The sequence below is a fragment of the Pinus tabuliformis genome, chromosome 5_2 (genome assembly GCF_031772625.1).
Source record: "Pinus tabuliformis cultivar Carrire ecotype Pingquan chromosome 5_2, CPIR1, whole genome shotgun sequence".
Classification (NCBI taxonomy): domain Eukaryota; kingdom Viridiplantae; phylum Streptophyta; class Pinopsida; order Pinales; family Pinaceae; genus Pinus; species Pinus tabuliformis.
In genome coordinates this window covers 576499007-576510940 of record NC_142306.1, presented here as the reverse complement: position 1 = coordinate 576510940, position 11934 = coordinate 576499007, and positions in this window count along the sequence as shown.

Below are 11934 nucleotides of genomic sequence, written 5' to 3'. Positions count from 1 at the left end.
CGACACCACATGCTCACAACACCCCTTGTGCAATCATGCACGAAACACCCCAGGCTCACCCAAGCAACCAGCCAGCTGGGAAAACATGTGATGAGACAGGTTACTAAGGGATTCAATCTCCTATGCAACCTTAAGGAAATGGAATCGACGGAACTCATCTAAAAAACCTATCCACATCAGCAATAACACCCTCAGGAGACATGTAAACCACTCAAAAAACCTGTCCTTGAGTCCCACTAATGATTTAAAGCTTTTAACCAAGAGTTTCTCTCATGCTATAGGCAAGACAATGACCAGCAACTCAAATTTGCACTCATGGGACTTTACGCCAGTGGCTGTAGACTTTTCTCAGCAAACTTGTGCTAGGGACCCTACGTTTAAGCCACTTTTGTAACCCCGAATCTCAGCCTCTACCCAAAACTTGCTACAACCTTCAGAATCCATCAAAGACATGATAAAATGTTGATAAATCAAAAACCAACTTGGGAATGGGTTCAACATCCCTAATCGGGACTGACATTATGTCAAACACTTGGCATCAATGCATCCTACAAGTCTAGGATACAATACAGACCATAAATGACTGAAAGAAATTATGAAACATAACCAAAAAGATCACATCCTTCTCCATTGTATGATTATATCATCAATTAGGTCTTGCATCCATCCATTTAACAATTACAAGTAACTATATGAAATAGCCATGACATGAACCATGTTTATAACCAGCATTAAACCATATAAATATCATAGATATGACAACCATTAAATCCACATATAAATAAGTACAAAGTAAGAGAACTTATCTTTTATTAATCATAGGAAAATCTTACCAGGTATGGGACTTCCAAGTACCACCCGACTGTAGACATGGCTGAACCAAATCTCTCTTTTAGCCAGTCACCCTTGTGCCATATTCCAAGCATGAACGTGGGATCTCATAGAACAACCAAGGAATCCAAAGGTTAAACCACCTCCACCCTCACCAAACTGTGATCACACCAAAACCAATGCTCTGATCACAACCGAACCGAACATAGAATGACATACAGAATCCCTAACTATCCTTGAGGAATTTTTCATCTCCTTGTATCTCAGGATTTACCGCAATCCAATCTTGGATCACTAGGCCCTAAATTGATACCAATCTCTCAGCCTTTATCTCAATGCAAACCCAGATCTCTAGGCACTAAACCAAGACTTCTCACTCAGGCTTTACCGTGTATCCCGCCAAAATCAGTCAAGGGATTCCCATGCCTTTGGGAATGAACCTTGAGACCACCTCCACCCCGGATTCCGAAATCCATCTGGCAAGCCAAAACACAAAACTGAAATAAAAAACTCAACACCATAACATCTGGAAAAAGGCAAGGCTAGGCTGAAAACCACTAACATAACCTAGAAAAACCATGCCACCTGCAGCAGGAGAACCATACATCAAGATGCAAAGCCATGCAAGTCCAAACTAGCTAGCAAATCACACATGCAAAAGGATACCTACAAGTATTCTTGTTGAAGCTGCTTGATCATGCTTTCTTTTCCTATGTATTGCATCAAAGGTACCTATGTATTGCATCAAAGGTAAAACATGTATTATATAACATTTCATGCATTTCTTCATTTATTTTAGGCATTATTAATCAGTGTGGCAAAGAAGAATGTAGTCACAACTCCATTATTTCATTATGCCACTAGATAATCAACCTTGTTGACAAGGAGGCCAAATTTAGATACCATGGGTAAATCCCTCAATCTAGTTGGAGATTTACAAGAATAGATCTGCATTAACTTTGGATTTATCAATCTTTGAGAGAGATAAAATCCCTTGTGGTGAAAAAAAATTTTAAGATACAAAAATTCACAAAATATTTTCACCTCTACGAATTGTATCCCTCTAGATAGTTGGTAGATCTAAGGTTAAGTTGGATTAGGTTAATTTCAATCATTGATGGTCACATGAAAATTATAGAGGATCATCATTATGTATATGCATATATGTCTGAGATGAATCTCATGATTTGAAATTTATTATGTATCATTTACAATATAGATAGTATAATCAAGAAGACCACTTCAAAATTATCCACATCAAAGCTTTAAATGATCATCTTTTCTTTGATCATCATGTGGTATTTCCCATCCCCCATGTGTAGCTCACTTGGAAAAACATGTAAATGTGTTATGTAACATATCATGTCCTTTGTTCTATCCACTGATTAACCTAGGTTCACATTAGGGGCAAGCGTGATGCACCTCGTGTTTATAATGGAAATGGACCAAATCAACCGCATCTTAAACCATATAAATATCATAGATATGACTTTAAGTACAAAGTAAGAGAACTTATCTTTTATTAATCATAGGAAAATCTGACCAGGTTTGGGACTTCCAAGTACCACTCGACTGTAGACATGGCTAAACCAGATCTCCTTTTCAGCGAATCACCCCTGTGCCATATTCCAAGCATGAATGTGGGATCTCATAGAACAACCAAGGGAATCCAAAGGTTAAACCACCTCCACCCTCACCAAACCGTGAGCACACCCAAACCACTGCTCTGATCACAACTGAACTGAACTTGGAATGCCATCCGGAAACCATCACTATCCTTGAGGAATTTTTCATCTCCTTGTCTCTCAGGATTTACCGCAATCCAACCCCCGATCACTAGGCCCTAAACCGATACCAGTATCTTAGGCTTTATCTCAATCCAAAGCCAGATCACTAGGCCCTAAACCAAGACTTCTCCCTCAAGCTTTACCATGTATCCCACTAAAACCGTCAAGGGATTCCTAGGCCTTTGGGAATGAACCTTGAGACCACCTCCACCCTAGATTCCAAAATCCATCTAGCAAACCAAAGCTTAAAACTGAAATAAAAATCCCAACACCATGGCATTTGGAAAAAGGCAAGGCTAGGCTGAAAACCTCTGTTATAACCTGGAAAAACCATGCCACCGGTAGCAAGAGAACCATACACCAAGATGCATAGCCATGCAAGTCCAAACCAGCTAGGAAATCACACATGCAAAAGGATACCTACAAGTATTCTTGTTGATGCTTCTTGATCCTGCTTTCCTTTCCTATGTATTGCATCAAAGGTACCTATATATTGCATGAAAGGTAAACCATGTATTATATAAAATTTCATGCATTTATTCATTTCCTTTAGGCATTATTAATCAATGTGGCAATGAAGAATGTAGTCACAACTCCATTATTTCATTATGCCACTAGATAGTCAACCTTGTTGAAATGGAGGCCCAATTTGGATACCATGGGTAAATCCCTCAATCTAGTTGGAGATTTACAAGACTAGATCTGAATTAACTTTGGATTTATCAATCTTTGAGAGAGATAAAATCCCTTGAAATGAAAATATTTTTTAAGAGTACAAAAATTCACAAAATATTTTCGCCTGTACGGATTTTATCCCTCTAGATACTTGGTACATCCAAAGTTAAGATGGATCTAGGTTAATTCCAATCATTGAAGGTCACGTGAAAATTATATAGGATCGTCATTATGTATATGCATATTTTTCTGAGATGAATCTCATGATTTGAAATTTATTATGTATCATTTACAATATAGATAGTATAATCAAGAAGACCACTTCAAAATTATCCACATCAAAGCTTTAAATGATCATCTTTTCTTTGATCAATGTGTGGTAGCATTCCCCTCCCCCATGTGTAGCTCACTTGGAAAAACATGTAAATGTGCTATATAACATATTATGATCTTGGTTCAATCCACTGATTAACCTGGGTCCACATTAGGGGCAAACGTGGTGCACCTAGTGTTTATAATGGAAATGGAACAAATCAACCACATCTTAAAATATATAAATATCATATATATGACAATCATTAAATCCAAATATAAATAAGTACAAAGTAAGAGAACTTATCTTTTATTAATCATAGGAAAATCTGACCATATTTGGGACTTCCAAGTACCACCGACTATAGACATAACTGAAACAAATCTCTCTTTCAGCTAGTCACCCATGTGCCATATTCCAAGCATGAATGTGGGATCTCATAGAAAAACCAAGGGAATCCAAAGGTTAAACCACCTCCACCCTCACCAAACCGTGAGCACACCAAAACCAGTGCTCCGATCACAACCGAACCGAACTTGGAATGCCATCCTGAATCTATCACTATCCTTGAGGAATTTATCGTCTCCTTGTCTCTATGGCTTTACCGCAATCCAATCTTAGATCACTAGGCCCTAAACTAATACCAGTCTCTTAAGCTTTATCTTAATCCAAACCCAGATCACTAGGCCTTAAACCAAGACTTCTCCCTTAGGCTTTACCATGTATCCCACCAAAACCAGTCAAGGGATTCCTATGCCTTTGGGAATGAGCCTTGAGACCACCTTCACCCTGGATTTTGAAATGCATCTAGCAAACCAAAGCTCAAAACTAAAATAAAATTCCCAACACCATGGCATATGGAAAAAGGCAAGGCTAGGCTAAAAACCCTTGTCATAACCTGGAAAAAGCATGCCACCGGCAACAAGAGAACCATACACCAAGATGCAAAGCCATGCAAGTCCAAACCAACTAGGAAATCACACATGCAAAAGGATATCTACAAGTATTCTTGTTGAAGCTTCTTGATCCTTCTTTCCTTTCCTTTATCCTTGCTTTCCTTCCTTTCCTTTCCTTGATTTTCCTTCCTTGTTCCAAAGCTAGAGTGCTCCAAGAAAACTCTAAGTGACCAAGAGTGAGAGAGAAAGAGAGAGTAATGAGAGAGCTCCAAAACCTGAACTGACAAAAGGTTAGAAAAAAAATTGCCCACTGATCCTCATAAGCCTTTTTATGAATGAGGCCTCTAATTTCTTCATTTTCCATTATTTTCCTTCAATTTCCTCCTCACATGCAACCTGTGACATTTTACCTTCCTTCTATCCTATTTTCCTTTATTTTCATTAATAAATGTGCCAAAAATGACTTTTTTTCCTTTCAATGCCTTTGGCTTAGCCTTTGCCAATTTTCATTAACCAAAACACACATTTAGTTATGCCCACTAGGATATCTTTGCCCAACTTTCAGCTTGGAATAAGTGTCCCTTAACAGTGGTCTTATTTTTCCTTTATTAACTTTTATTACATTAAATTTTCACCAGGGCTTTTATAGAACTCTCCCCCTTGGGGAACATCGTCCTCAGCATTATACCACACCATGACCTCAGCAAAACCATTGAAAAGAAAACATACTTCCCATGGAGCTTTATAACTTATCTCGTTGTAGTATTTAAAATGAAAGAGCTGCTCAAAAGCAAAACATCATGAAAACATGACAACATATAGCATATTGGAGCTTCATAACATAACTTATTATGGTATTTACAATAACCACATATACACATATGCACATTTTTTAAACCAGAAAATAAAATGATACAATGCCCGTATCAATCAATAAGGGAATCCAGAGGATCACACCTCCACCCTCAAATTAATAATAGGATTCACCTCCTTTCGATGAAGTCTAGAATCCTCTGTCATAGTCAAAATTGCATCCAATGTTCAGTGCTACAATCCTCTGCCACTTGTCCTCTCAGTGAATAGTTACTATCTCATTACTCTAGGGTACACTCCAAATTTGCATCTGATTCCATCTAGAAATTCTCATGATCAAAACAAATATATCTGTGACCTTCCCTTCTCTATTAAACAGTCCCTCGGGAAATCTGGTCACTCCCTTCCATGTAGTCACTAACCTTCCAAGTTCCCCAGAATCCCTTATCCCAGGCGATCCATCCCTTGGCAAGGCTTCCTCGCATCGAAAGATATAAAACCAAGGCATATACCTGCCTCAAAACCATCATACCAATCATATCGTTCTCATTGAAATCAATGGACACTATTGGGTACCCGTGTCCCACAATGGCCCCGCTCCTAAAGTGCTCTACCAGCATACTGCTGCATTTTCCAATTTCTTTGATGCTGCTACTAATTCTTGAAGTCGATTTCAACCACTCAACTGGGCATTCATGCCTTCCTATACCAAGCACATAAATTCCATTAGATTCAAAATAAATTCAAATAAATTCAAATCTTACCTCATTGGTATCTCGTCAATAAGGTACACTTGCAATTCTATTCGCTTCATGTCACAACAAGTCAAACTAACTATTTGATCAAAACATCATGTATAAACATATCACATCTGGTTAGCTCAAACACAACTATCATAGATCAACATCACAAATCACATGTAACCATCATAAACCAGAATCATATATCATATATAATCATCATATACCATAGTCATATCATAATAAAACAGTAATAAAATGTTGATACTTATCCTTTAATCATTCCTTAGCTTCTAAGTTTGTCCTTATTCCATACGCACATTGGATCGGTTTCCACACATGAAAAACACGCAATGACTTCTCCTCAACCATATGCACATACACATTGTATCGCATGCCCGCAACACATCATGTACGACATGAATATAATATCACATGTGCACCAGTGTCATATGTACAAAATGTACACAGTACCACCTGTGCACCACACCACCTACACAATGTGTGCACAATATCACATGTACATAGCACCACCTGTACAATATGTACACAACGCCACATGTACACTGCACCACTTGTACAACATGCAAACAATACCACATGTACATCATACAATATGCATGACATGTCTACGACACCACATGTACATAACATCACATGCATGACATGTACACACTATGACATGCACACATCAACACATGTAAAACATGTACATGACACCACATGCTCACAACACCCCTTGTGCAATCATGCACACAACACCATATGTACATAGCACCATATGTACAACATGCATAGAACACCACATGTAGATAGCACTACATATCCAACATGTACATAGCGTCATATGTACACAGCACTGCATATCCAACATGTGCACAACACCATATGCACACAACACCGCATATCCACCATGTGCATAATACCATCTATACCCAGTACTGCATATGCAATATTCGTACAACACTATATGTACCATCATGTACATAACATTGCATAAAAAACATCTACACACGCTATGTATACACAACACCACATACGCACAACATAGATGCAACATGTACAACATATACACAGCAATAGTACTTGACATCCAAAATCACACTATCTCTACCAAGAAACCTTACTCCCAGTGTCTTATCCATGCTTGTCCTAGCATGCCGCAGACCACACTGCTTCACGTCGCTGATGTATCCCTGGGTATAACCTGTACATAACATAATCATAGGAATAATACAAGCATACAATACAAATTCATATTCACCTAATACTGAGCTCATATATTTGTCATGACTACTCTTCCCACTCGGTTCCCCATAGCCAGGAATCTCTTCATGACATTCACCTACATAAGAAATCGTTCCTCTACAAGAATGATCCCTAACAACCCTATCAAACAGTGACATAGATACATACATAATTATTAGCCTAAAACAATCATTATCCTGTGAAACAATGACATACATACATGCATATATATACATATAAATGTTAGCATTAGTAATCATGATCCTTGACGACCCTGTCAAACATGACATAGATACACACCTACATGTATAAATATATATAAACATCAACATAATCATGATCATAACATAATTACCAATATCATAAGGTCTAGGTTAAGAGAACTTCATTTATTCATGCATAACTTGCACAACATTGAGAACAATTGTTCCCAACATAGCCAAAACATTTGATGCTTCAGATCCATTTACTTTACCTTTTCTGGTTACCTTTCTCATGTTTTTCCTATCATCCTCCACTTACCACAATGGAACCAACCAGTCCAATCGACTGTCATAGTTTTACCTTTTGTTGGACACAAATCGTCATTGATGTCAATAGGGCAATATTCGAGGAGCAAACAGAGCCAAGAGGAGGAGATGAAGCCAAGTGGAGCAGAACTCAGATATATGCCAAAATAGAGCTATCGGAGCTAGAGAGGAGCCATATATGTATATGTCATATATATATGCCAAAGAAGAGGAGCACACAGAGCAAACGAAGGAAGCAGAGAAATAGGGTCATCGAAGAGCTTATATGCATGCAATTAACAGCTATCGGGAGCCATCGGAGGAGCAGTGGATGCAAACAGAGCCATCAGAGAAATGAAGGAAGCAGATAGGGCATTTTCCACTATCAGGAGCACATGTATATGCCACAAACTCATGTATCGGTGGCAAAAACATATATATATATATGTGTGTGTGTGTGTGTGTGTGTGTGTGTGTGTGTGTGCATTCATACTATCAAAGGCAGGAAGACGTGTATATATATGTATTTACCCATCGGCGGCCAAAAACCATATGTATATGCATCTAACACAAATGGAGGCAAAAAGACTTGGGTATATATGCTTTAACACTATCGGCGGGCAAAACTATGCATATACGGGCAAATACACTATTGGGGGTGGATTGCGGACTTGAAACCTTATACACGGGAGCGCTAAGACATATCGGGTCCGGTACCTCATATCGCATCGCTATAAAGGAGTGGTCTACGTTAAGGTCTAGACCTGGACCTTTGCGATGTGCGATTGTCGATAGCAATATCGCATCGGACCTCTACCAAGGGCAACCCTGATTGCGATACATACCCAACCCCTGATTGTGATGAATGCATGCGGTCTCGCCGCTACATTACAATATGACTTAACCTGTCATCGCATCCGTCACAAATCAAAAGTCGTGAAGCCTTGCCACTTGAAAGCGCTGATTGCGATAAGGCTGTGGACCCGACGGGCATATAAACCATGGTTTAATACCATATCGCATCCGATCCATCAGAGCAGTGGATGATCGACCGTCGGCCATCGGCGGAGTCATGGGTCCAATATATAAAGGATCCCCGGGAGTCACGAATCACCAATTGCGATTTAATTATAGACCCTATGCAGAAATAAACATGAGTGTAACACACCCTGAAGTCTGCCCTTTAGTCATTTCCATTGTTTTGGCTGTGTTTTCCTGTGTAATCATGTTTTTGGCCTGCGCAGGGTTCTTAGGCCGAAAGGCCTATGATAACTGGTCCGTAACTGGTCTGACGATTCAGGAGGGTGTATCAGAGTGATGGAGAGTGCAATTGTGGCATAACGCCTCCGTTTAAACCAAATAAAAAAACTCTGTGCATGCCCACAATCATTGTCAAAGGAGCGTTGTTACAGTCGTAACCTGGAAGATGTGTTCTCCATGGAGTTTTGGACCTCTCAAATGAATCTACATGTCCTCAGAGAGTCGGTAAAATTGCACAGCACAGAGGAAGCCACAACGACTGAGGAGGAAGACAAAGAGGCGGTGGTAAGTGGAAACGAAGAGACATAGGCATGGGGAATGAATAAAAACAGTAAAAACAGAGAACTGTAGTTGTTGTTGTTGTGGTGAAGAACCAGAGTGTGAGGTAGCAGAAGTAGTAGAGGCAGAAGAGGCAACAAAAGAAGCAGAGGCTATCGAGGCAGTAGAAGTAGTAGAGGCAAGAGAGTAGGAGTGAGAGAACCTCAGCTAAACAAAGTGTAGCAGCATACCAGTTTATACCAAGGTTGGGTTGGAGCCCAAGAGGTTGGAGCCTTAGAACTGAACAGGACTGAAGTCATTAGGGGTAGGTACTCCTAGGTGCAAAACCACTACAAAACAGAGTTGGTGCTCTGGAGCTTGGAGCCTCACTGAAGTCCAAGTTTGAGCTTGGCAACTATTCAGAATCAGATATATACTTATATTGTATTTATTTCATTGCACTGTCTTGAGTTTTAATAAAAGCATTAATTCCAGCTGTTGATTTCTGTGTTCTGTGTATACATATACATATCTATATATGCTTTTGGTAATCACTAGAATAATTAAAAAAAAAAAAAATACTTATTCACCCCCCCTCTCAGTATTTCCAACAATTGGTATCAGAACAGGCTTCTTCATACTAGCCTAAGAGCTTGAAGAAGGATCCACAGCCATGATGAGAAATCACGAAGCACTAACTTTGGTTTCTGGAAGAAAAGAATGACCTACTACTTAATGTCCCTTGGACCCGAAGTCTAGCATTTTGTTTAAAATGAATACCAAATGACTTCCACTCTTCCAACAAACCCAGACAAGAGGAAAGCCTACATCGCAAATGCAAAGGCCTTGAACTCCATCACTAGTGGAATCACTGATTCCGAGTTTACAAAATTCATGCACTATACTTCTGCCAAAGAAATGTGGGAGACGCTAGTTGGCTTGTACGATGGAGACTCAAAAGTCAAAAAGGCAAAGCTTCAAACTCACAGAAGACAATTTGAAAGTTTGAGGATGGAAGATGAAGAAGATATTGCAGCATACCTCCTCCGAGTTGCTGAAGTGGTAAATTCCCTAAAAGGATTGGACGAAAAAATTGAAGAAAGTACCATTGTTCAAAAGGTATTAAGGTCTCTTCCAGACAGATTTGACTCCAAAATAAGTGCTATAGAAGAAGCAAAGGATCTAGATACCCTCAAAATGGATGAACTCCATGGAATTCTCACTGCCTATGAAATGAGGAAAGGTGGCCCAAGCTCCAAAGATGCAGCATTCAAGGCCTCAAAGTCAAAGAAGGGGAAAGAAAGGAATGATTGTAGTGATGAGTCAGATGTGGAATCTGAATTGGCTCAATTTGTACGAACGCTGAAGAGAGGATCTAAGCTTAAAGGCAAGTATCCTCTTATCTGTTTTAAATGTGGTAAAATAGGACATTATGCAGCAAAATGTCCTCATAAACATGACAGTGATGATGAAGGAAATTCTAAAAGAATGGCACACAAAAAGAAAGGGTTCAATAAGAAAAACTTCTTCTCCTACCAAGATGTGTCTGACGAGGATGAGTTTATGGTCATCAAAAAGAAATCAGATGAGGAAAGTGATCATGATGAAAGCCAAGAAACATTATTCATGGCACTCGCAGATGATGATGACTCAGGGCTTGAAGGAAATGTAGATGAACTGATAATAAGCACCATTTAAGAAAATGAGAAACTACGGAACAAAATCATTTCTCTTAAAGTGGAAAACGAGGAAACAAGGAGGAGAGAAGATCTCTTGGAAGCAAAGCTTAAAGAAAAAGAACAGACTTGTGAAGAACGTGAGGCCGAAATAGTGTCTCTGAGAAAGGAGTTGGAGCAAATTAAAAAGGGCTATAAAAGCTCTCAAATACTTGAGACTATTCTAAAAAATCAAAAACCTCAACACGACAAGTTTGGAATAGGTTTCAAAGGAGAATCCTCAAGCACTAAGAATAGTGTGAAAAGCTATGCCGATGCACTTTCCTGCAATCCAAAAGATGAAAAGGTATGTTATCAAAAGTGCATCCCAGATCCCAAGAATGAAGAGAGAATTACTCCAAAGAAGAATGTGGAGTCGAATCATGGACACTACAACAAATACAAACCTGTACTCCACCAAGGGCCCATCGCAAATCCAAAGAACGAGGGAAGAGTAATTTCCAGGAAGGAAATCGACTCAAACCGTGGCTGCTTCAACAGGTACAAAACCATCTTTCTTGGACACTGCTTTCACTGTAAAAACTTCGGTCATCAAGCCAGACATTGTATGGCTCGCAGAAGTGAAAAGAAAAAGCTAAAGGACCGAATAATCAACTCATATGCCCCCAAAAGGCAGGGACAAATCAAAACCTTCAATTCATTTGATCGCTTGACCAAATTTGATCTGATTCGCTCTTTCTGCTACAATAATGGACACTATGAACAAGACTGCCCACTCAAAGAAAGAAAGAAGAGTAGCAAGAACTCCAACATGGATAAATGCGGCATGGCTCTATATGCTCAAAATAATGGAAACCATTGGTTTGTGGATAGTGGGTGCTCCAAACACATGATAGGAGACAGAAGGAAGTTTGTCTCACTGAGCAAA